The following is a 23,371-nucleotide window of genomic DNA, read 5'->3' on the forward strand; positions in this document are numbered from 1 at the left end:
GGAATTCCTGGAGTGCTGCAAACCTCTAATTCCAATTTCTTGGAGTGGTGGAAACCTCCAATTCCAATATCCTGGAATTCCTGGAGTGGTTCAGCCACAGAAATCTGTGTAGAGCTGGATTCTGGATTTCCCACCTCTCTGCTCAGGGTTTTTGTGTCGTCCTCACCTGTTGCCAGGTGATTTTTAATTTTTTTTTTTTCTTTATCTTCCTCTCCTCTGATTTTTCCACAAAGTGGGAACAGAACTAAATCCAGTTCCCTGCCTGCCCATTGTCACATTCAGCCAAAAAAAAAAAAACAAAAAGAAAGAAAGAAAGCAAAGCTGGGAGGGAGAGCTTTGTCTTCAATATTAATTAGTCCGAGATTTACCCACTTAATTTGTGCTTGACAAGGAATAAATTGCTGGGATTCAGGGAACTGGCAGAGCCCAGGCCTGGCTCTTGGTGCCCCTGTTATCATCTGCTGCTGGTGCCAAAAAGGGCCTGGGGACAAAGGAGCCATTGTGCCCCAAACCTCGGTGACATTTGGACTTTCTGAAAGTGAAACTCCAGTTTAAATCTTCCCCCCCTCCACCCAAAACCAAAAAAACCCTTCTGAAATATTTTGCCTTTCACAATCCTCCTCCTAAATATCTTTTTCCTACTTCAAAATACCTGAGCAGCCTCTAAATAGTTTTTAAAAACCCCAACCCAAATGAGTTTAATTTGGTGAATTTTCGCTGCTGGGGGCTCAGGGGGAGGATTCATCTTTGTTTTAAGGAGCTGGATTTTATTTTTTTTTTTTTTCCTGGATTCAGCTGATGGTTCCCATTCCAGCAGGGTTGGAATCTCCAGCAGTTCAGGGTTAGGTTTGAACCCTTCTGAAATATTTTGCCTTGCACAATCCTCCTAAATATCCTTTTCCTACTTCAAAATACCTGAGCAGCCTCTAAATAGTTTTAAAAACCCCAACCCAAAGTGGTGAAATGAGTTTAATTTGAATTTTCGCTGCTGGGGGCTTGGGGGGAGGATTCGTCTTTGTTTTAAGGAGCTGGATTTTTTTATTTTTTATTTTTTCCCGGATTCAGCTGATGGTTCCCATTGCAGCAGGGTTGGAATCTCCAGCAGTTCAGGGTTAGGTTTGTGTGGAATGGGTGGGTAGGGATTGGCTGTGACGTTAAAGACAAAAAAAAACAAAATAAAAAGGAGGAAATTCGGGCACGCTGTTAACGCCGAGACACAAAACAGGAAATTTACTTAAGGGTTGTGCTTTTTCATCATTTCTCCTGTGTTTTTCCCCCTCCTGACAGACAAGGAGGAGTTTTAAAGTACTGGCTTGGGTCTGTCCAGCTGAAAACATTCCCCAATTTCCACTTCAAGTTGGATTTTTAGTGACTTTTCAGAAGCTGCAAAAGCCAAGAAACCTCAGCAGCTCCTGCTTTGTGTTCAGTTTTGAGAAAACAGAGCTGTTTGAAAAATAATCTTGCTCCTAATGGGAATGGGGGAGCAGGAAAATGATTCCAGAGGGAAGGAGATTCCCCCTCTTGGCACTTCCAGATCCCTCTCAGGTGACAGCAGGGAGGTGACAACCAGGGATGGACACTGCTGACACCCCCCAAAAAGCTTCTCTGTTTTATTCCCCTCTGGAATTACAAAAGAAATCTATTTTAAAATCTATAGAATAGTTTGGAAAGGTTTTTTTGTTTTGTTTTTTGTTCAGCCCTGGAGGCATTTTGTCCATTTCTGCCTCATCTGCCAAGATTGAAACATTTCTGGTGTGGTTTAACCCCTCCAAAGCTCCTGGAAGTGCAGGAGGATTTCTCTGGATGTGCTGCAGGAGCTGCTTTTGAGTTTTTTGTGGTTTTTTTTCTTTCATTTCCTCCACTCTGAGTTCCTTCTCTCTTTTTTTTCTTGCTGGCAAGGGCTGGGTGTTTATGCTCCATAAATCCTGACGTGGCCTGGCTGCTCCTCCAGGCACTTGTGGTGCAATTCCCAAACAAAAATTGGGAATCTCATCAAACTTTTCTATCAGGGAGAAGAGCAAGGCCTGAGGGGTTCTTTATTTCCTTTTTTTATTCAAGCAGGACCTTTTGCTAAGGCTGAGAGCTGCTGCTTGTGATTCCAGCTGGGGAATTCTGTCCCTGGGTGGGGTCTCAGCAGTTTTGGGTGCTTCAGGATCCAGGTGGGTGAGCAGGGAGCTCCAGGTGCTGCAGCATTTCCAAGGAGCTTCACACTCCTGGGTGAAAATTTGGCACCATTTTTCCTGTGATCCATGAGAGCAACCACAGAATTCCTCTGGATAATCCAAATTAAACCTCAGCATTCCCATTGTTTGGGGTGTGAAATCCCCATCCATTGGATTTTTTTAGGATTATCTGACCTCTCTCAGTGCTTTTCCTGCTCTTTCCCTACAAATGCTCCCTGGAATTATCCCAGGCCAGGTTGGGAACAGGAGAAAATGGGATGGATTTTTCCAACTCCAACCATTCCATGATTTTCCAGAGCAGGACTTTGTTTGGAGCTGTGCAGCAGGCTGGGGTGTTTTTTTTTGGGAATCAAATCCACGATCCAGACATTCCCAGCAGACATTCTGGCACTGCCAGCAGTGTTCACAGATATGTCTTTATCTCTCCCAAGCTGATCCTGTTTCACTGAGCTGAGCTGGCTCCTGGTGCTCCAGCATCCCTGAGCTGAGCATTCCCTGCTCCTCTCAGTGGATCCCTCTTGCTTGATTTGGCTTAAAAAAAGGGAAAAAGGGGCTGGAGAATTCCTGAGGGAGATGGGAATGGGCTGGAGAATTCCTGAATGAGATGGGAAGGGGCTGGAGAATTCCTGAGGGAGATGGGAAGGGGCTGGAGAATTCCTGAGGGAGCTGGGAAGGGGCTGGAGAATTCCTGAGAGATGGGAAGGGACTGGAGAATTCCTGAGGGAGATTGGAAGGGGCTGGAGAATTCCTGAGAGAGCTGGGAAGGAGCTGGAGAATTCCTGATGGAGATGGGAAGGAGTTGGAGAATTCCTGAGAAAGATGGGAAGGGGCTGGAGAATTCCTGATAAAGGTGGGAAGGAGCTGGAGAATTCCTGAGGGAGATGGGAAGGGGCTGGAGAATTCCTGACAAGGATGGGAAGGGGCTGGAGAATTCCTGATGGAGATGGGAAGGGGCTGGAGAATTCCTGAGGGAGATGGGAAGGGGCTGGGGAATTCCTGAGAGATGGGAAGAGGCTGGAGAATTCCTGGGAGAGATGGGAAGTGTCCCTGGGGGTGTCCCAGGTGTCCCTGGAGGTGTCCCAGGTGTCCCTGGAGGTGTCCCCAGAGCCCCTGGAGGTGTCCCAGGTGTCCCTGGAGGTGTCCCCAGAGCCCCTGGAGGTGTCCCAGGTGTCCCTGGACGTGTCCCAGGTGTCCCTGGAGGAGTCCCAGGTGTCCCTGGAGGTGTCCCCAGAGCCCCTGGAGGTGTCCCCAGAGCCCCTGGAGGTGTCCCCAGAGCCCCTGGAAGTGTCCCAGGTGTCCCTGGAGGTGGCACTCGGAGCTCTTGCTGGTGACAAGGTGCCCATGGGGCACAGTGCTGATCCCAGAGCTCTTTTCCAGTGGAAATCCTCCTTTGGATCCCAGTCTGGGGCCTGTCAGTGCCCCACTGAGCCTTGCTGCAAACACAGCTCTGGCAAAGGCAGCAAAAATCCCATTTTGGGGGGGATTTGGGGGATTTTCAATCCAAATTCCTTTCCCAGCACTCCAACACCCAGAACTTTAAACCTGACCTGTGCCAAGCAGCCCCTTCCCTTTGCAGGGCTGGGATTACCCACAGGATTTTTCCCAGAGGTGAAATCCAGAATTCCACCCTGAGTGCAGCAGGAGCTGCTGGAAGTGGCTCTGGGTGGCTGCCAGGGATCAGTCACAGGGCTTGGGGACAGTTCTGTCCCTGCAGCCCCGTGGGGCACCGTGGGGGGGGACAAGGAAGGGCTGGGAAGGGCTGCAGGGAGTTTATCCTGGTGGGGTTGGGAGGGCAGAGTGGCTGAGCTGGGGTTGGATTTTTGGGAATTGCTGAAGTGTGGAGGACAAGGGCTGGCTCCACAGAATTTATCCCAATGTTGTTGGGTGCACTGGGTGAGCTGGGAATGGATTTTTGGGAATTTATCCTGCTGGTGTTGGGTGCAGTGGCTGAGGTGGGAATGGAATTTTGGGAATTTATCCTGGTGGTCTTTGGAGGCCAGAGTGGCTGAGCTGGGAATGGAATCTTTGGGAATTTATCCCAGTGTTGTTTGGTGCAGTGGCTGAGCTGGGAATGGATTTTTGGGAATTGCAGAGGGGTGGAGGACAAGGAAGGGCTGGCTCCAGAGAATTTATCCTGGTGGTGTTGGGTGCAGTGGCTGAGCTGGGAATGGAATTTGGGAATTGCAGAGGGGTGGAGGACAAGGGCTGGCTCCAGAGAATTTATCCCAATGTTGTTGGGTGCACTGGCTGAGCTGGAAAGGGATTTTTGGGAATTTATCCTGGTGGTGTTGGGAGGATGCACTGGGTGAGCTGGGGATGGATTTTTGGGAATTGCAGAGGGTTGGAGAACAAGGGCTGGCTCCAGGGAATTTATCCCAATGTTGTTTGGTGCAGTGGCTGAGGTGGGAAGGGATTTTTGGGAATTTTTCCTGCTGGTGTTGGGAAGGTGCAGTGGCTGAGCTGGGGATGGATTTTTGGGAATTGCAGAGGGGTGGAGGAGAAGGGCTGGCTCCAGGGAATTTATCCCAATTTATTTGGTGCAGTGACTGAGGTGGGAATGAATTTTTGGGAATTTATCCTGGTGGGGTTGGGAGGGCAGAGTGGCTGAGCTGGGGTTGGATTTTTGGGAATTTATCCTGGTGGTGTTGGATGCACTGGCTGAGGTGGGAAGGGATTTTTGGGAATTGCAGAAGTGTGGAGGACAAGGAAGGGCTGGCTCCAGGGAATTTATCCTGGTGGTGTTGGCAGGGTGCAGTGGCTGAGCTGGGAATAGAATTTATCCTGCTGGTGTTGGGTGCAGTGGCTGAGCTGGGAAGGATTTTTGGGAATTTATCCCAGTGTTGTTGGGTGCACTGGCTGAGCTGGGAAGGATTTTTGGGAATTTATCCCAGTGTTGTTGGGTGCAGTGGCTGAGCTGGGAAGGATTTTTGGGAGTTGCAGAGGGGTGGGAGTGGAGCTGCAGGATTCCCACGCCTTGGCAGTGCCGGGCTGAGCCACCCAGAGCGGGTCAGTGCCTGATCCCAGCTCTCCTCCCTCTCTCTCTCTCTGATTGCTAATTAGCTGGTGAACATTCCCTGCCTCATTATCCCACCCTCAGCTTTCCTTCCTGAGGAGCTGAGCCTTTCCAGAGGCTCCAAACTCACACTGGATTGAGCAGCTCCTGTTTGGGAGCCCCATTTGTGGTGTAAACCCAAATTCCACCCTCCACATTCCTCATTTTTCGGGATATCTATGAAACCAAGGCAGAATTCCATCCCATTTTCCTGTTTTTTTTGATTCCTAGGGACAATTCTCATTCCTGCATTGCCAGGATAGAGGGAATCAGCATTTCCCTGCCTGCTGCTGAGGAATATCTTTGTGGCAAGCCCAGTTTAAAACAATTTTCCCCTTTAATTCCATTTTAACACTCCCAGCCCCTCATTAATGCTCTTTGCTGTGGAGAGGTTTTGCCCTGTGGCAAAACTTTCAAAATTCTGTGATTTTTTTTCAATTTTTTTTTTCTGTTAAGGTGTGAAAAATGCTGTTCTGGTGTTCTCTGGAAATAGTTCTCACCTTTGGAATAATACTGGAGAGAGAGGCAGAGCTGCTGAAAATAGCAGCAGCTGCCATAGGCCAGGATGGAGTTGTGTTGTCAGTCATGGGAACAGAAATCCAATTCCACCTGCAGATGAGCATTCCTGAAATAGAAAAGGGCTTGTCAACCACCAGAGGAGATGCATTGTGTGCATCCCTGGTGAGGGAAAAGAAAAAAAAATTAAAAAAAATTCAATCAGATCCACGTTTTCTAAAGGTTTGAAAAACTTGGGAGAGTCCCAAAGATTAAATTTTGGAGGTAAATGGAGGAAAAAAGGTGGTTGTGATTCTCACAGGGAGGTTTTGCCAGCCTGGGGAGGGTGGGAATGGCTCCAGGGTGAGGAAAAGTCCCTGGATGGGCAGGAAGTTTTTATGGGAGGCTGAACAAAGCTGGGTAGGAAATGGATTCACAGCCAGGACAGGGAGGATGCTCTGCTTCCCCAAATTCCAGCACTCCTGAGCCATTCCAGCTCCAAACCCTCCACTTTCCCTGCAATTCCAGAACCCACAGAACCTCTGCAGCAGCTGATTTTTTTCCCCAAACACCCCCAAATAATTTTTTTCACTGTTTTCCCCCTGATTTATTCATCTCATCCTCAAAACCTCCCATCCCCTGCCTAAACAAACCCTCCCTGCCCGGTGCTTTCCATCTGCAGGCTGCTGTAATTGCAGGTTTGGATTCCTGCTGGGACTGATCCAAGTGCCCATGGATGGAGTTTGGGGCTGCAGATGAAAATAAAACTGAATGGTTGGGGTGGGAAGAGGGGTGGGCCTGGCCACCTTCCATTTCCTTCTAGAACAGATTGGAAAAGCTTTTGTCCACATCTGTATTTTCCTAGCAGGATTTTTAATTTTTTTTTTTTCTCCCAGGGTTTGTAAAAATTTGTAATTTCTGCATTTTCCTGGATCTGAAATTTCAGTGGGGTTATCAAAGGAAAAATTCATTTTTTTTGCTGGGTTTTAAATCAAATCAGGGATGCTGAGGGTTGGCAGTGCTCCTGATCCATTCCTTCCAGGATAACACCACGATTCCAGGATTTAATAAATCCTTGTGTGCCTTTCCCTTCAGCCCCAAGGGAGTGGGAATGAGAAAGGATTCCAGGAGCAGAACTGGATAAAGCTGCAAAAACTCTGAAAAAAAAACCCAAAACAAAACAAAAAAAAAGCTGGATTGGGAAGTGAGAGCCCATAAATCTGTCACCTCTCCAGGAATGGGAATTTGCTCCATTCCCTGGATTCCCAGCAGATCCTGCTCTAATCCAGGGCTATAAATACTCCCAGTTTGCCTTCCTGGCTGGCAGGGATCCCCTCAGGAGCAGGATCCTGTGGAATTCAGAGCCTTTTTGTTGGGCTGGCAGTGAGGATGACACGAGGGGAGCTGGAATCCCATTCCTGCCAGGATCCTGGGATGTTTCCTGCTCAGGAGCTGCTCCATCCTGAGGGACACGGATTTTTCCAGCTTTTCCAGCTCCAGGAGGGATTTTGGGAAGGAATTTCTCCCTGTGAGGGTGCTGAGGGGATGGGATGGAATTCCCAGAGCAGCTTTGGCTGCCCCTGGATCCCTGGGGGTGTCCAAGGCCAGGCTGGAGCAGCCTGGGACAGTGGGAGATGTCTTTATTTAGGATCTGAGGATCCTAAAGAGGATTTTTCTCCAAATCCCACGTCCATGATCCTGTCAGTGCAGCCCTGAGGGGTTTTGGTGTAAATCCTGAGGTTTGGGAGCTCAGAGCAGGCAGGAAAAATCTCCTTAAAACTCCACTGGGTTTCCTGTGATCCCAACTCATTTTCCTGAATTATTTCTCTGTGTTTGGAGCTCTGTGCCACATCCTGGGGGTTTTGTCCTTGTCCCCAGCAGGTCTTGGTGGCATCACAGGGCTCTGCAGGGGCACAGAGCTCCTGCTGCCAGCTTCCTCCAGAGCCTGCCATGAATTTTCCCAATTCCCAAACTTTGGTTTTCCCCAATTGCCGTTGCTGCTGTTCCCTGCTGTCCCCAGGGCTGAGCCACAGCAGGGACAGACAAACATCCTGAGCATCCCTGCTCCAGGTGCTGCTGGATTTTATCTGGGCTGGGTTTTGCTGTTAATGATTACACAGGGAGCAAATCCCTCAGGAAAGCTGAGCCTGGCACGGCCCTGAGGCCTCCAGCCCTGGTTGCTTTTTGTCATCCTTGAAAAAAAAAAAAGCTGGGATAATAATTTGTATTTTCTGCTCCCTGTGGGGTTTATTCCCTTAAAATTCCAGCGTGGATCTGGGGTTTTTCTGTCCAGAAGAGAGGGAGAAGTGCTGAGGAATGAAATGCCAGAACACAAACCTGGCTGGGATGTTTACCCTGGAGCTGATGACGTGGGCAGGGCTGGGTTTTATCAGAGGAATGAAACATTGGGAAGGGTTTGAGGGAAGCTGAGCTCTGTCAGCCCCTCCTGGCCCTGTCAGCCCCTCCTGGCCCTGTCAGCCCCTCCTGGCCCTGTCAGCCCCTCCTGGCCCCTTGTGCTCAACAAAACCAGGAGCTGATGAGGTGTGAGAGCTGGGAGGCAGCTGGGATGTGGGGGAACGTGTCCATGGGGAGGCTCCTCACATCCAGACCCTTCCCTGAATCCCTGAATCCCTGAATCCCTGAATTCCTGAATCCCTGAATCCCTGAATTCCTGAATCCCTGAATCCCTGAATCCCTGAATTCCTGAATTCCCTCCTTTCCCTTTGCTCCTGCTCTGCTGGTGCCCAAACTCTCCTTTTTTTTTTTATTTCCCCCCCTTTTGCAGATGTCATTCTCTGCCACCTGACAAAGGAACAGAATGCAGCAATTTTCCCTCACCTAAAGAGTGGCTCTGTGTTTCCAGCTCCCCTGGAACTGGAATTAATTTGGTGTGTGGGTTTTTAATTGGCTGCTTGTGGGGAGGAGCAGCAGATGAAATGCTGCAGCTCTGCCTTCCCCTGCCCTCTCTTCCCTGAGATCTTTGTCACTCTCCTCATCTCGCACTGCCCTGGGTTGTTTTTCCCTGGTTTCTGTTGTCGGGGCTCCCCCGTGCCAGCCCGGGAGTGTCACGGGTGGGGCTGTCCCCTCCAGAGGGGACAAATCCCCCGGGGCTGCCAGGGGGAAACGGGAATGGGCTGTGCAGCTGGCGGGGAGGGGGATGGACGGACGGACGGACACGGGGATGGAGGGAGGGAGGGAGGGATGGACAGACAGACAGACATGGGGATGGATGATGGATGGAGGGAGGGATGGATGATGGATGGATGGATGGATGGATGATGGATGGATGGATGGACAGACAGACATGGGGATGGATGATGGATGGAGGGATTGGACACAGGGATGGATGATGGATGGAGGGATGGATGGACAGACAGACACGGGGATGGATGATGGATGGAGGGATGGACACAGGGATCGATGGATGGACACAGGGATGGATGGATGGACAGACAGACAGGGGGATGGATGATTGATGGACGGACAGACAGACACAGGGATGGATGATGGATCGAGGGAGGGATGGACAGACAGACATGGGGATGGATGATGGATGGAGGGATTGATGGACAGACAGACACAGGGATGGATGATGGATGGAGGGATGGAGGGATGGATGGATGGATGGACACGGGGATGGATGGACAGACAGAGACGGGGATGGATGATGGATGGAGGGATGGATGGACAGACAGACAGACATGGGGATGGATGATGGATGGAGGGATGGATAGATGGACAGACAGACACGGGGATGGATGATGGATGGATGGGATGGATGGATGGATGGACGGACACGGGGATGGACAGACAGACAGACACGGGGATGGATGATGGATGGAGGGATGGACACAGGGATCGATGGATGGACACAGGGATGGATGGATGGATGGACAGACAGACACGGGGATGGATGATGGACGGATGGATGGACAGATGGACAGATGGACACAGGAATGGATGGATGGATGGATGGATGGACAGATGGATACAGGGATGGATGGATGGACAGATGGACACAGGGATGGATGGATGGATGGATGGATGGATGGATGGATGGATGGATGGATGGATGGATGGACAGACGGACACAGGGATGGATGGATGGATGGACAGACGGACACAGGGATGGATGCATGGATGGCATCCCTCATTCTGATGGAGCCATCTTCAGACTCAGCCATGGATTTGCACATCCCGGGAGCTCCAGGCTTTCCCCGCCACCAAAAATTCTCTTTTGGAATCAGTGAGTCCAAAGCCAGGGCTGGGTTGGTGGAAATTGGGGTTTTTTACCCCAGATTTCACAGATGAGCTGGGAGAAAGCCTCAAGTGCCGCCTGCATCATCCTCACAAAACCTCTCCTGGGAGGACTTTGAGCATTTCATCCCCCCTGCAAAAAAAAACAAATCTCAAAAATCTCCTGAACATATTGAAATGTAAATAAACCACCCCAAAGGACTCACTCCTCCTGTGGCTGCGTGGATTTAAATCACTTTGGAGTGGGCTGGATTCCAGCAGGCAGAAAACAGGAAAAACCAGGGGAAAATGAGGTGCTGGAAATGGGGGAAAAGGTGAGGAATGGGCTGGGTTCCAGCAGGGAAAAACCAGGGAAAACACAGGGAAGAAATGGGAAAAGGTGTGAGGTGCTTTAAATAGCTGAGCAATGGGCTGGGTTCCAGCAGGGAAAAACCGGGGAAAACAGGGAAAAAATGGGAAAAGGTGTGAGGTGCTTCAGCTGCTGGGCTCAGAGCTGGTGTTTGGAGGAGCTGGAATTCCCTGCAGCTGAAAATTCTCTCAATTTTTTATTTATTTATTTTTTGTTTTAGGAGATTTGTCCTTTCCCCCTGCAGCAAGTGCCAGAGGAGGTGGGGACACCTGCCCAGGTAGGTGCCAGCAGCACCCACAGACACCCAAACCCCTCCTGAGCCCCAATTTCAGGCATTTCCCACCCAAAATTTGGGTGGGAAGGATCCTAAAACCCATCCAGCCCTTCCCTTTCCACCATCCCAGGGTGCTCCAAGCCCTGTCCAGCTGCCACTCTGCCCATGTCACCTGTGTCCCTGGGCACAGACAGAAATCTGATTTGATTCTCTGAAATCCTTCTTCACAAAACAATTCCATTCTTTTTCCTTCAGCTCCTTTCCTTTCCACCACAATATCACCACTCCATCTTAAAAATTCTTAATTTTAAATTAAGTTTTGAGAAGATCCAAAGGTTAATGAAGGTCATGAGTCACTGACCTGCCTCAGGAGCAGCTCCAGAGCTCTTCCCCCGTTCCTCCAAGGAATACCTAGCCAGGCCAGAGGTGTTTTTTAGGCAGAAATTAATTTTTTTTAGGAGATTTCAGCAGGTTTTTGTCCTCACTGCTGGGTTTGGAGTCTCCAAGAGAGGGCACTGTGTCCCTGGCAGTGGAGCCGTGGATGAGCTGCCAGCCCTGAGCTCCTCATCTCAGGGAGCCGAGTAATTAACTGAATAATTAACTGAGACACTCATTAGCAGCTGCTTTGGGGGCTGGACAGCCTCATGTGATCGCTGCTCATTCCCTCCATCCCTGGCAGAGCTTCCTCTTGTCTCATTTTGCTAAAAAAAAACCCAAAAAAAGTCTCTGTGCCCTGATTTGTGCACTTGGGGTGTCCTCAGGAGGGGACAGATGTGGGGTCACTGTGAGTGACAGGTTTGATCCAAAGCAGGAGGAAAACAAGAGGAAAAAACAACAAAAAAAAAGAGGAAAAAACTCACTCAGGGAGATTGTAATTGTTGTAATTCCTTGTGGGAAGTGTTTGTGCTCCAGCTCAGAGCAAATCTCTGTAAACAAATTTTTATGGAAGTGTGAAAAAGGGGGAATTTCATCCCTGGGTGCAGGGAGGGACCTGAGAGAGGATTTGGAGCTCTGCCCTGGTGCCATTGTTGGGTCATTTGCTATTTTTAGGGTGGATTTTTAGGGATGTGAATCCCTTTTTGCTTCCCTCTCTTCCAATTCTTCCCTTTTTAGGACTTAAAAAAAAAATTTAAAAATTCCAGAGCCAGCTTCCAGCACAGATTTCCCAATAAACTTCCAACAGCAAATGAGTGCTGGCTGCAGCAGCTGTTCCCAAAAAAAAAATAACCCCAAAAAAAAACCAAAAATCCCATCTGGAAAAGGGCACAGGGAAAGAAGGATCTGCTCATCCCCTGGAGGAGCTTCCAGGGAAAGAAAAATTCACATTTGAAGCTCTGCCCTGGGTGCCCTGGTGCCATTGTTGGGTCAGTTGCTGTTTTTAGGGTGGGTTTTTAGGGATGGGACAGGTCTGGCTCTGGAGCAGGATCTGGGGATGATTCTGGAGCACAGGAGGGGCAGAAGTGAAGCTGTGGTGGGGCTGCAGGGAGGGGATTCAATGCTGGGGGTGAGCTGAGCATGCAGAGAGAGACAGGCAGGGCTGGGAGCCAGGCTGGGAGGGGATGGGGATTCCTGAGGGATGGAAGGGGATGGGAATTCCTGAGGGATGGGAGGGGGATGGAGAATTCCTGACAGGGATGGGAAGGGATGGGGAATTCCTGAGAGATGGGAGGGGGATGGAGAATTCCTGAGAGATGGGAAAGGGCTCGGGAATTCCTGAGAGATGGGAAGGGGCTGAAGAATTCCTGACAGGGATGGGAAGGGGATGGGGAATTCCTGAGGGATGGGAAGGGGATGGGGAATTCCTGAGAGGGATGGGAAGGGATGGGGAATTCCTGAGAGATGGGAGGGGGATGGGGAATTCCTGAGAGATGGGAAAGGGATGGGGAATCCCTGAGAGATGGGAAAGGGATGGGGAATCCCTGAGAGATGGGAAAGGGATGGGGAATTCCTGACAGGGATGGGAAGGGGCTGGGGAATCCCTGGGATGGGCAGGGGCTGGAGAATTCCTGAGAGACGGGAAGGGGCTGGAGAATTCCTGAGGGAGAGCTGGAGAATTCCAGAGAGATGGGAAGAGGCTGGAGAATTCCTGACAGGGATGGGAAGGGGCTGGAGAATTCCTGAGAGCTGGGAAGGGGCTGGAGAATTCCAGGGGCACAGAATTCCTGCAGCACAGAGTTCCCGGGACACAGAATTCCAGGGGCACAGAATTCCAGGGGCACAAAATTCCAGCAGCAAAGAATTCCAGGGACACAGAATTTCAGGGACATGGAATTCCTGCAGCACAGAGTTCCAGGGACGCAGAGTTCCAGGGACACAGAGTTCCAGGAACATGGAATTCCAGCAGCACAGAATTCCAGCAGCACAGAATTCCTGCAGCACAGAATTCCTGCAGCACAGAATTCCTGCAGCACAGAATTCCATCAGCACAGAATTCCAGGGACACAAAATTCCTGCAGCACAGAATTCCTGCAGCACAGAATTCCTGGGACACAGAATTCCTGCAGCACAGAATTCCTGCTGCTGCTGAGCTGGGAGCTCCCCCTGGAAGAGGCTCCTGCTCCTCCCCTGCATTCCTGGCTCCAGGGGGGAATTCTGGCGGGCTGGGCTGCAGGATCTGCTTTCCTTCCTGGCTCTGCCCCTCCGGGATGATTCACATTCCCAACTGTTGGTGCTTCCAGGGAATTGGGGAAGGAATTCCCCTTCCTGCTGCCCACACCCCCTGAGGCTCCTCTGAAAGGGGAGGGGTGGCTTGGCTGGGTCAGGGCAGGAGGGAGGGCAGGGAAAAACCTGGATAGAGCAGGGAAAAACCTGGATAGAGCAGGGAAAAACCTGGATAGAGCAGGGAAACCTGGATAGAGCAGGGAAAAACCTGGATAGAGGGAGGGAAACCTGGATAGAGCAGGGGAAAACCTGGATAGAGGCAGGGAAAACCTGGATGGAGCAGGGAAAAACCTGGATAGAGCAGGGAAAAACCTGGATAGAGCAGGAAAACCTGGATAGAGACAGGGAAACCTGGATAGAGCAGGGAAAAACCTGGATAGAGCAGGAAAACCTGGATAGAGCAGGGAAAAACCTGGATAGAGCAGGGAAAAACCTGGATAGAGGCAGGGAAACCTGGATAGAGCAGGGAAAAACCTGGATAGAGCAGGGAAACCTGGATAGAGGCAGGGAAAAACCTGGATATAGAGGCAGGAAAACCTGGATACAGGTGGAAAAACCTGGATAGAGGCAGGGAAAAATCTGGATAGAGGCAGGAAAATCTGGATAGAGGCAGGAAAATCTGGATACAGGTGGGAAAACCTGGATAGAGGCAGGGGAACCTGGATAGAGACAGGGAAACCTGGATCCAACCAGGAAAACCTGGATAGAGGCAGGGAAAAACCTGGATAGAGGTGGGAAAACCTGGATAGAGGCAGGAAAATCTGGATAGAGGCAGGAAAACCTGGATAGAGGGAGGAAAACCTGGATAGAGCCAAGGAAACCTGGATAGAGGCAGGGAAAATCTGGATAGAGGCAGGGAAAAACCTGGATAGAGGCAGGGAAACTTGGATAGAGGCAGGAAAGCCTGGATACAACCAGGAAAACCTCCTCTTCTTCATATTCCTCCCCCCAAAAAAATGATGCAAACTCCTATTATTATTATTATTATTATTATTATTATTATTATTATTATTATTATTATTCTCCTCAGAAATGGGGCAGACTCCTCTTCTTCTTCATATTCCCCCCAAAAAATGATGCAAAATCCTCTTCTTCATATTTCCTTCTGAAATGGGGCAAACTCCTTCTTTTCTTCATATTCCTCCCAAAAAAAAAGATGCAAAATCCTATTATTATTATTATTATTATTATTATTATTATTATTATTATTATTATTATTATTATTATTATTATTATTATTATTATTATCCTCAGAAATGGGGCAGACTCCTCTTCTTCTTCATATTCCCCCCAAAAAATGATGCAAAATCCTATTATTATTATAATAATAATTATTATTATTATCCTCTGAAATGGGGCAGACTCCTCCTCCTCTTCTTCATATTCCTCCCCAAAAAAACGATGCAAACTCCTCTTATTTATATTCTCCTCTAAAATGGGGGAAATTCTTCCTCTTTTTCCTATTCCCCCCCCACCCCCCAAAGCCTCAGTGTCCCCTGGGTGTCCCCAGCGTGTCCCCAGCGTGTCCCCAGCGTGTCCCCAGCCCAGCAGGGCCGCTCCAGTGTCGGTAAACAGGAGGAGCCTGTGGAATATCAAGTTCCAAACTGGAGGAAGGAGGGGGCAGAGCTGATTCCAGCTGAGGTCAGCCTTGTTTTCCCTGCCAGATCCTGCAGGGCTGTCAACAACACTCCTGGGGTGGCATCCTGTCCTTCCTGGGGTTGTTTGTCCCTTTGGGTTTGCTGGATTTGCTGCCAGGTCCCCTTGGGGGTCTGTAAATCTGAAATTGAATCGTTTTTAATGCAGCAATCCTTGTGCTGCTTGGGGAAAGAAAGCAGAAAAAGGAGAAAAACCTAAAAAATTCCAGGGGAAAGTGACAGGAACGAGGCACAGGTTGTGTGGTCACTGCAGGATTTCGCTCCCAAGGGAAGGGATTTTCATTATTGATTAATCTGCCATTAATTTGGCTCATTAAAGGAACCCCCAGGGGTTTGTGGTGGGTTTGGGGTGCTTGATTTGCATTAATTGGGCTCATTAAAAGAACCCCCAGGAGTTTGGGGTGCTTGATTTGCATTAATTTGGCTCATTAAATGAACCCCCAGGGGTTTGGGATGGGTTTGGGGTGCTTGATTTGCATTAATTGGGCTCATTAAAGGAACCCCCAGAGGTTTGGGATGAGTTTGGGGTTATTATTATTATTATTATTATTATTATTATTATTATTATTATTATTATTATTATTATTATTATTATTATCCTCTTAAATGGGGCCAACTCCTCCTCTTTTTCACATTCCTCCCCAAAAAAATGATGCAAATCCCTCTTCTTCATATTCTCCTCCCAAATGGGGAAATTCTTCCTCTTTTTCATATCCCCCCCAAAAAAATGATGCAAAATCCCAAATCCAACTAAAACCATTCCCAGAATCCTGGAAATTCCCAATTCCAGAGGTTTGGAGCAAGCTGGAACTGGGTGGGATTTGAGGAGTGATCCTTTTCCATCCCCAAATCCATTATTATTATTATTATTATTATTATTATTATTATTATTATTATTATTATTATTATTATTATTACTCTTCTTATTATTCTTATTCTTCTTATTCTTATTCTTCTTATTATTCTTATTATTCTTATTCTTTTATTCTTATTCTTATTCTTCTTATTCTTCTTATTATTCTTATTCTTATTCTTTTATTCTTATTCTTATTCTTATTCTTATTATTATTCTTATTATTATTCTTCTTATTATTCTTATTCTTATTCTTATTCTTATTCTTATTCTCCTCTTAAATGGGGCCAACTCCTCTTTTTTTCTGTAAAAACCTTATTAAAAACCCCACCAAAACAAGTTTAAATTGCTTTTTTTGCTGTTCCTCATCCCCCAATCTACACAAGGAGCCCGGAATCACTGACGTGGCTTCAGAAAAAAACCAAACAAAACCAAAATAAATCCAGTTTGTGTCCAGCCAGCGAGGAGCAGGGCTGGGTTTCAGCTGGGAGGGATTCTTGGAATTCAGCTCCAGCTGGGTTGAGCAATGTTTTCCTGGGAAGGGGACGTGAGGGCTCCCAGGGCAGCTCCTTCCTGCACTCGGCTTTTCTTGGAAATTCAGCCTCCACCATGTGCTCAGGAAACTTTTTTTTCCCGTGCTGAAATGCTCAGAAATTTTTTGTTTCAGTGCTGAAACCTCTTTTGTTTTTTATTTTTATTTTTTTTAATTATTTTTGTTTTTTTTCTGTGCTGAAATGCTCTGTCACCATCCCTGGAATGATGCAAATGCTCCTTCTTTTCTTCATATTTCCCCCCCAAAATGATGCAAAATCCTATTATTATTATTATTATTATTATTATTATTATTATTATTATTATTATTATTATTATTATCCTCTGAAATGGGGCAGACTCCTCTTCTTCTTCATATTCCTCCCCCCAAAAAATGATGCAAACTTCTCCTCTTCTTCTTCTTCTTCTTCTTCTTCTTCTTCTTCTCCTCTGAAATTGGGCAAACTCCTTCTCTTTTTCATATTCCTCCCAAAAAAAGATGCAAAATCCTATATTATTATCATTATTATCATTATTATCATTATTATTATCCTCAGAAATGGGCCAGACTCCTCTTCTTTATATTCCTCCCCCCAAAAAATGATGCAAAATCATCTTTATTATTATTATTATTATTATTATTATTATTATTATTATTGTTATTATAAATGGGGCAAACTCCTTCTCTTCTTCATATTCCCCCCCAAAAAATTATGCTAAATCCTATTATTATTATTATTATTATTATTATTATTATTATTATTATTATTATTATTATTATCCTCAGAAATGGAGCAAACTCCTCTTCTTCTTCATATTCCTCCCCCAAAAAAATGATGCAAACTTCTCCTCCTCTTCTTCTTCTTCTTCTCTGAAATTGGGCAAACTCCTTGTCTTCTTCCTCAAAAAAAATGATGCAAAATCCTATTATTATTATTAATATTATTATTAATATTAATATTATTATTATCTTAAATGGGGCCAACTCCTCCTCTTTTTCATATCCGCCCTAAAAAATGATGCAAATTCCTCTTCTTCATATTCTCCTCTAAAATGGGGGAAATTCCTCCTCTTTTTCATATTTCCCCCCAAAAAATGATGCAAAATCTTCTCCTCATTGCCCCCTAAAATGAGGAAACATTTCCCGTTTTTAACATTCCCTCCAAAATAATTAAGCAAACAATTTTCCAATTCTTCATTCCCCTCAAAAATGATTTAAATTCATTTTCTTCCTTTGCCCCTTTCCCTGAGCTCTCCCCCAGGCTGTGATTTCTAAAAACAAATCAAAATTCTTCACCTTTCCTGTCGTTATTCTGATTATTGATCATTAATGAATCTCAACCCTGATTTTCCAGTGAATAATTGGATATTGATCGAACCAGGGGTGTCCTGATGGAGTAAATATCCCAAATTTTAACTCCAATAATGACACAGCTCCATCTGCTCAGGCTGGTGGATCTGAATTCCCGTTTTTCTTTGCAGGAGCCGTCGAGAAATCCAGGAAAAAATTGAGAAATCCAGGAAAAAAATCGAGAAATCCAGAAAAAAAATCGAGGAATCCAGAAAAAAAATCGAGAAATCCAGGAAAAAATTCAAGGGATCCACAGGGAGGCTGCTCTGCAGTAGGAAGGTGAGCAGAAACCTCTTGATTTGTCTCATTATTAATTAATTTCCCCCATTAATTGGTTCGTTTATCCGGATGAGGGGTTTGGATGAGGATTTGAATTCTGGCTGTGGGTGCTGCTGATGATGATGATGCTGTAATTACCTCGTTAATTAGGGAGATCTCTGCATTCCAGAGGGGACCTGGAGCTGTGTGGGAGCTGCTGGTCCATGGGAAGCTCCGTGAAGGGTTTTTTGGGGGTTTTTTTTGGGTTTTTTTGGGGGTTTTTTGGGTTTTTTGGAGGTGACAAAGGCAGAATTGTGGCTGCGTGGTCCCAGGGCTGGATCATCCTCAGGGGTTTTTGTTGGAATAACCTTGAGGAGAATTCAAGGGGCAGGAGGTTGAGCCCTCCTTGGATTTGGGAGGAGTTTGAGCTCCCCACGGGGGGTTTGGGACAGGAGGGCCCTGGCTTGATGAGGATGATGATGATGATGATGATGATGATGAATTGCTGGTCCTGGCTCACCCAAAGAGCTCAGATCCAGCTGGCTCCAGCACTCTGCGTTTCCCTGCGTGTCACATCCAACCTTTGGAAAATGAGACTGGGCTGATTTTGTGCATTTTGGGTGAAAAATCCTTAAAATCCCAATTTTTATATGGAGGGGTAAAAAAATCTTCCAGGATTTCCTGGCCTGCAGTTCCCCGCCGCGGCCGGCAGAGGGCGCGCGTGTGCCGCGCGCGTGAGGCTTTGGTTAATTGTTTATTAATTGGATTTAATCTCATTATTTCTATGGGGATTCCTTAATCAAAACGCTTTAATTAAAACTGGAACCACCAGCAGAGACGGGGGAGGCTCTGCAGGGCCACCAGGAGCACTGGGGCTTTCCCAGGAGGATGAGGATGGAGGAGGAGGATGAGGATGGAGGATGAAGGATGGAGGATGAGGATGGAGGATGGAGGATGAGGATGGAGGATGAGGATGAGGGTGGATTATGGAGGATGGAGGATGAAGGATGGAGGATGAAGGATGGAGGATGGAGGATGAGGATGGAAGATGAGGATGAGGATGGAGGATGAGGATGATGAGGATGAAGGATGGAGGATGGAGGATGAGGATGGAAGATGAGGATGAGGATGGAGGATGGAGGATGAGGATGATGAGGATGAAGGAAGGGGGATGAGGATGGTGGATGAGGATGGAGGATGAAGGATGAGCATGGAGGATGAGGATGAGGGTGGAGGATGAAGGATGGAGGATGAGGATGGAGAAGGGAGGAGGAGGATGGAGGAGGAGGATGAAGGATGGAGGATGGAGGATGAGGATGGGGGATGAGGATGGGGGATGAGGATGGAGGATGAAGGATGGAGGATGAGGATGGAGGAGGAGGATGAAGGATGGAGGATGAAGGATGGAGGAAGAGGATGAAGGACGGAGGATGAGCATGAGGATGAAGGAGGAGGATGAGGATGGAGGATGAGGATGGAGAATGAAGGATGGAGGATAAGGATGAAGGACGGAGGATGAGGATGAGAATGGAGGACGAGGATGAGGATGAAGGATGGAGGATGAGGATGGAGGATGAGGATGAAGGCTGAGGATGATGAGGATGGATTTTCCCCCTCTCTTCCCCCCGAGCCGACCTCTACACCCCAACCCAACCCCAAAAATCCCCCAAACCCCAACCCTGCCGCCAAACACCCGGCTGCCCTCAGCAGGGGGCAGCACCCTGCCCTGCTGCCCGAGTCATTCCTGGCTGGGACATCCCCTGGATCCAGCCCGCGGTCTAGACTGACAGACAGACAGACAGACAGACGGGATTCCTGTGCTCTTAGGTAAGCACGGACAGACACCCATTATGCAAATCCGTCGCCAGAGCAGCCTCCCAAACATTCCTGAGATTTCTAAATAAGGTGCTGTTTCAGACCCAAGTGCAGCCAGCCTTTTGGGTGCCTTCCAGCTGGCATTTTTTAATTTTTTCTAATTTTTTTCTCATCAGCACAGCCTGAGTTTTGGCTTCAACAGCTGCCCAGATGTGCAGGGAGGAGAGAAAATTGTGCAGATAAAAAACTTTCAGCCTCCTGTGCCAGTTCCTGCTGCTGTTAAATCAGTTTTACATTTATTTTCTATTCAGATTGCAGAGAATTTGTGGCTTTTTTTTTTTGCTCTGTGAGCTGCAGAAATGAGATGTGAGTGGGGAAACACTGAGGGGTGCAGTGACCCAGCCTTGCACGGAGGTGTTGCCCTGCTCAGGGCCTGCCTGACTCATTCCTGGGGCTGGAGGAGGTGGGGATGGATCATCAGGGATGATCCAGAGCCTTTGGAGCACTCTGTGGCATTTGCACTCTGTCCTTTTTTGCACACAGAAATTCAAAGTTTTCTGTGACTGCAGAATTGTTTGTGCTGCTCTGGTTCTTCCACCATCCTGAATTTCCCAGGAATTTTTTTCCCCTAAAATCTCTCCCCCAAATCTCCCCTGGAGCTGCTGCAGCCTCCTTGGAGCACACAAAGAACTCAGGGCTGAACTCCTGAGTTGGGAATTTGCTCTCAACCCTGCCAGGAAAACATTGGAAACCCTCCTGCTCCTGAATCCACGTGATTTTCTGGGAATTCACTTGGAAGGGCTGGCTCAGGGTGAGGAGTTTGCTCTCCTTTTTTTTTGGGATGGCCTCTCAGCCTGCCAGCACCAGCTCTGCTTTTCTATTCCAAAATCCTTTCTGTTGTTTTTCTTTTTTTTTTTTTGAAATTGCATCATCCCTCCTGTTTTCCTGAGTGTTGTTTGTTCATTTAGGGGGATCAGTAAATCCTTTAGGGATTGAAGGGAAGGGAAAGGTTGGGATGTTCACCCTGGTTTGAGGGGGGGGTGAGGAGAGGGAGAGGTGCTGGGTCCATTTTTGGGGGGGATGAGAAAAGGGAGAGGTGTTTGCCCCATTTTTGGGATGGAATGAGAAGAGGGAGAAGTGTTTGCCCCATTTTTGGGGAGAATGAGGAGAGGGAGAGGTGCTGGGTCCATTTTTGGGGGGAATGAGGAGAGGGAGAAGTGGTTGCCCCATTTTTGGGGGGGAATGTGAAGAATAGGAGCAGCTTCCCCCATTTTTGAGAGAGAATGAGGAGAGGGAGAGATGTTTGCCCCATTTTTGGGTGGGAATGAGAAGAGGGAGAAGTGCTAGGCCCATTTTTGGGTGGGAATGATGAGAGGGAGAGGTGTTTGCCCCATTTTTGGGGGAAATGTGAAGAATAGGAGCTGCTTCCCCCATTTTTGGGAAGGAATGGGGAGAGGGAGAGGTGTTTGCCCCATTTTTGGGGGGAATGAAGAGAGGGAGAGGTGTTTGCCCCATTTTTGGGGGGAAATGTGAAGATTAGGAACTGCTTCCCCCATTTTTGGGATGGAATGAGAAGAAGGAAAAGTGTTTGCCCCTTTTTGGGGGGGAGTGAGGAGAGGGAGAGGTGTTTGCCCCATTTTTGGGTGGAAATGTGAAGATTAGGAGCTGCTTCCCCCATTTTTGGGAGGAATGAGGAGAGGGAAAAGTGTTTGCCCCATTTTTGGGGGGAATGAGGAGAAGGAGAGGTGCTTAATCCATTTTTGGGGTAAATGAGGAGAGGGAGAAGTGTTTGCCCCATTTTTTGGGGGAAATGTGAAGATTAGGAGCTGCTTCCCCCATTTTTGGGTGGGAATGAGGAGAGGGAGAGGTGTTTGCCCCATTTTTGGGGGGAAATGTGAAGAATAGGAGCAGCTTGCCCCATTTTTGGGGGGAATGAGAAGAAGGAAAAGTGTTTGCCCCATTTTAGGAGGGAATGAGGAGAGGGAGAGGTGTTTGCCCCATTTTTGGGTGGGAAATGTGAAGATTAGGAGCTGCTTCCCTCATTTTTGGGGAGAATGAGGGGAGGCAGAGGTGTTTGCCCCATTTTTGGGGGGAAATGTGAAGATTAGGAGCTGCTTCCCCCATTTTTGGGATGGAATGAGGAGAAGGAGAAGTGTTTGCCCCATTTTTGGGATGGAATATGAAGAAGAAGAGGAGTTCCCCCAAAGAGAGCCAGGAGGGAGCCTGAGCAGGGTGGGATCCTCATTTCCCACCGTGGGAACTGTGATCCCATCTTTTCCTGGGTGGGGCCCTCTCTTCCCACTGTGATTCTGTGTTTTCCTGCTGGGAATTCTGGTTTTTGGGGTGAGCTGCATCCCCCATTTCCCTCCTCTCTCACGGCACCGCCTTCCATTGCATCCCCATCCCAATTTCCCCTCTCCAGCTCTCTCTGGCAGCAGGAAAATCCCAAATCCAGGCCCTGCCTGCAGTTCCCAGCAGTTCTGGAGGCCTTTTCCAGCTCAGCTGTGCTGCTCTGCCCTTTCTGCTCAGAGATGTCAGATAAGGAAGCGCTGCTGACTCAGTCTGGGCTTTGTCCTTCCTGCCCTCCCACACTGCACCTGCACACCCAGAAACCTTCACCCCACAGCCCCCACAGGGCTTTTCCAACCCCAAAAATTCCCTTTTCTGCTGCTCCAGGAGCTGAGGGAACCCCTGGGGTTGGTAGGGGAGAGTTTGAGGGAGATGTGGGCAGGATGGGGTTTGCTCGGTGCCGCCTTTTCCAGCCTGGGAATGCTGAGAAACGCCAGGATCATCCCCAGGATCATCCCCACAAACCCCAGGATTCTCCTCAGAAACACCCCCTGAGATCCCATCCCAGCTGCAGAGCTCAGCTTGGCAGGGTTTGCCTCATCTGCACCCCAAAATTGAGCAGCAAATCCTCATCAATCCACACAAATCATCCCCAATCCATAAAAACCTCCACCCAAAACACCCCCCACCCATAAAAACCCCAAATTTGGGATTGCTTTGGGGGTTGTTTCCCAGCAAGGCCAGGCTCACGTGTCCTCTGAGCTCAGGGTTTGGGTGATTTGTCAGAATTCTGAGAAGTTCAGAGCTGTGAAAGCAGAAAAATGCTCATTTTGAGATGGCTCAGCTGAAGCTTTTTGGGGGAAATAGGAAAGGCTGCCTGGAAGAGGGGCTGAACCCACAGAAAAGCTGGGAAAAGCTGAGGAAATTGCAGCTCTTGGAAGTGAAATCACTGGTGAAGGATTTGGGTGAAAACCTCGAGTTTTCAGGGAAAACCCAACAGGCTGGGAAGGGATTTTGGGCAGCAACGAAACCCCCGTGGTTTGTAAGAAACCTTTTCCTTCCTCCTCAGCTCCAGCAGAAAACTGATTTTTAAACTGTTTTTTTTTTTGTTTTTCAACTTAAACCTGAAACTTCAAAACTGATTTTTAAACTGGTTTTTTTTTCAACTTAAATCTGAAATTTCAAAACTGATTTTTTAGTCGGTTTCAATTTTATTTTTTTGGAACCCTCAGGCTTTGCTCTCAGTCTGCAAACACAGAACAAGCTGGAATTGCTGATCCTTTGCTCCTTCCCTCCTGGATGTTGATTTTTCCCTCCCTCAGAGAGTTGACACCTCTTTGTTTTGCCA

General features: G+C 48.0%; 1 protein-coding gene across 2 annotated transcripts in view; it reads left to right on the plus strand.

Annotated features, from left to right (window-relative positions):
- Positions 1–23,371, plus strand: part of GNG7 (G protein subunit gamma 7) — a 47,160-nt gene that overhangs the window by 5,174 nt on the left and 18,615 nt on the right. Inside the window, exons 2-3 of one of the 2 annotated variants that reach the window (XM_084221200.1) lie at positions 10,557–10,613; positions 17,793–17,940. The gene's annotated coding sequence lies outside the window, so the exon portion shown is untranslated. Of the gene's footprint in view, positions 1–10,556; positions 10,614–17,792; positions 17,941–23,371 lie in introns of those variants that run through there. The other variant, XR_014616729.1, reaches the window with a different exon arrangement.

This window comes from Fringilla coelebs, assembly GCF_963513975.1.
Source record: "Fringilla coelebs genome assembly, chromosome: 24".
NCBI lineage: Eukaryota > Metazoa > Chordata > Aves > Passeriformes > Fringillidae > Fringilla > Fringilla coelebs.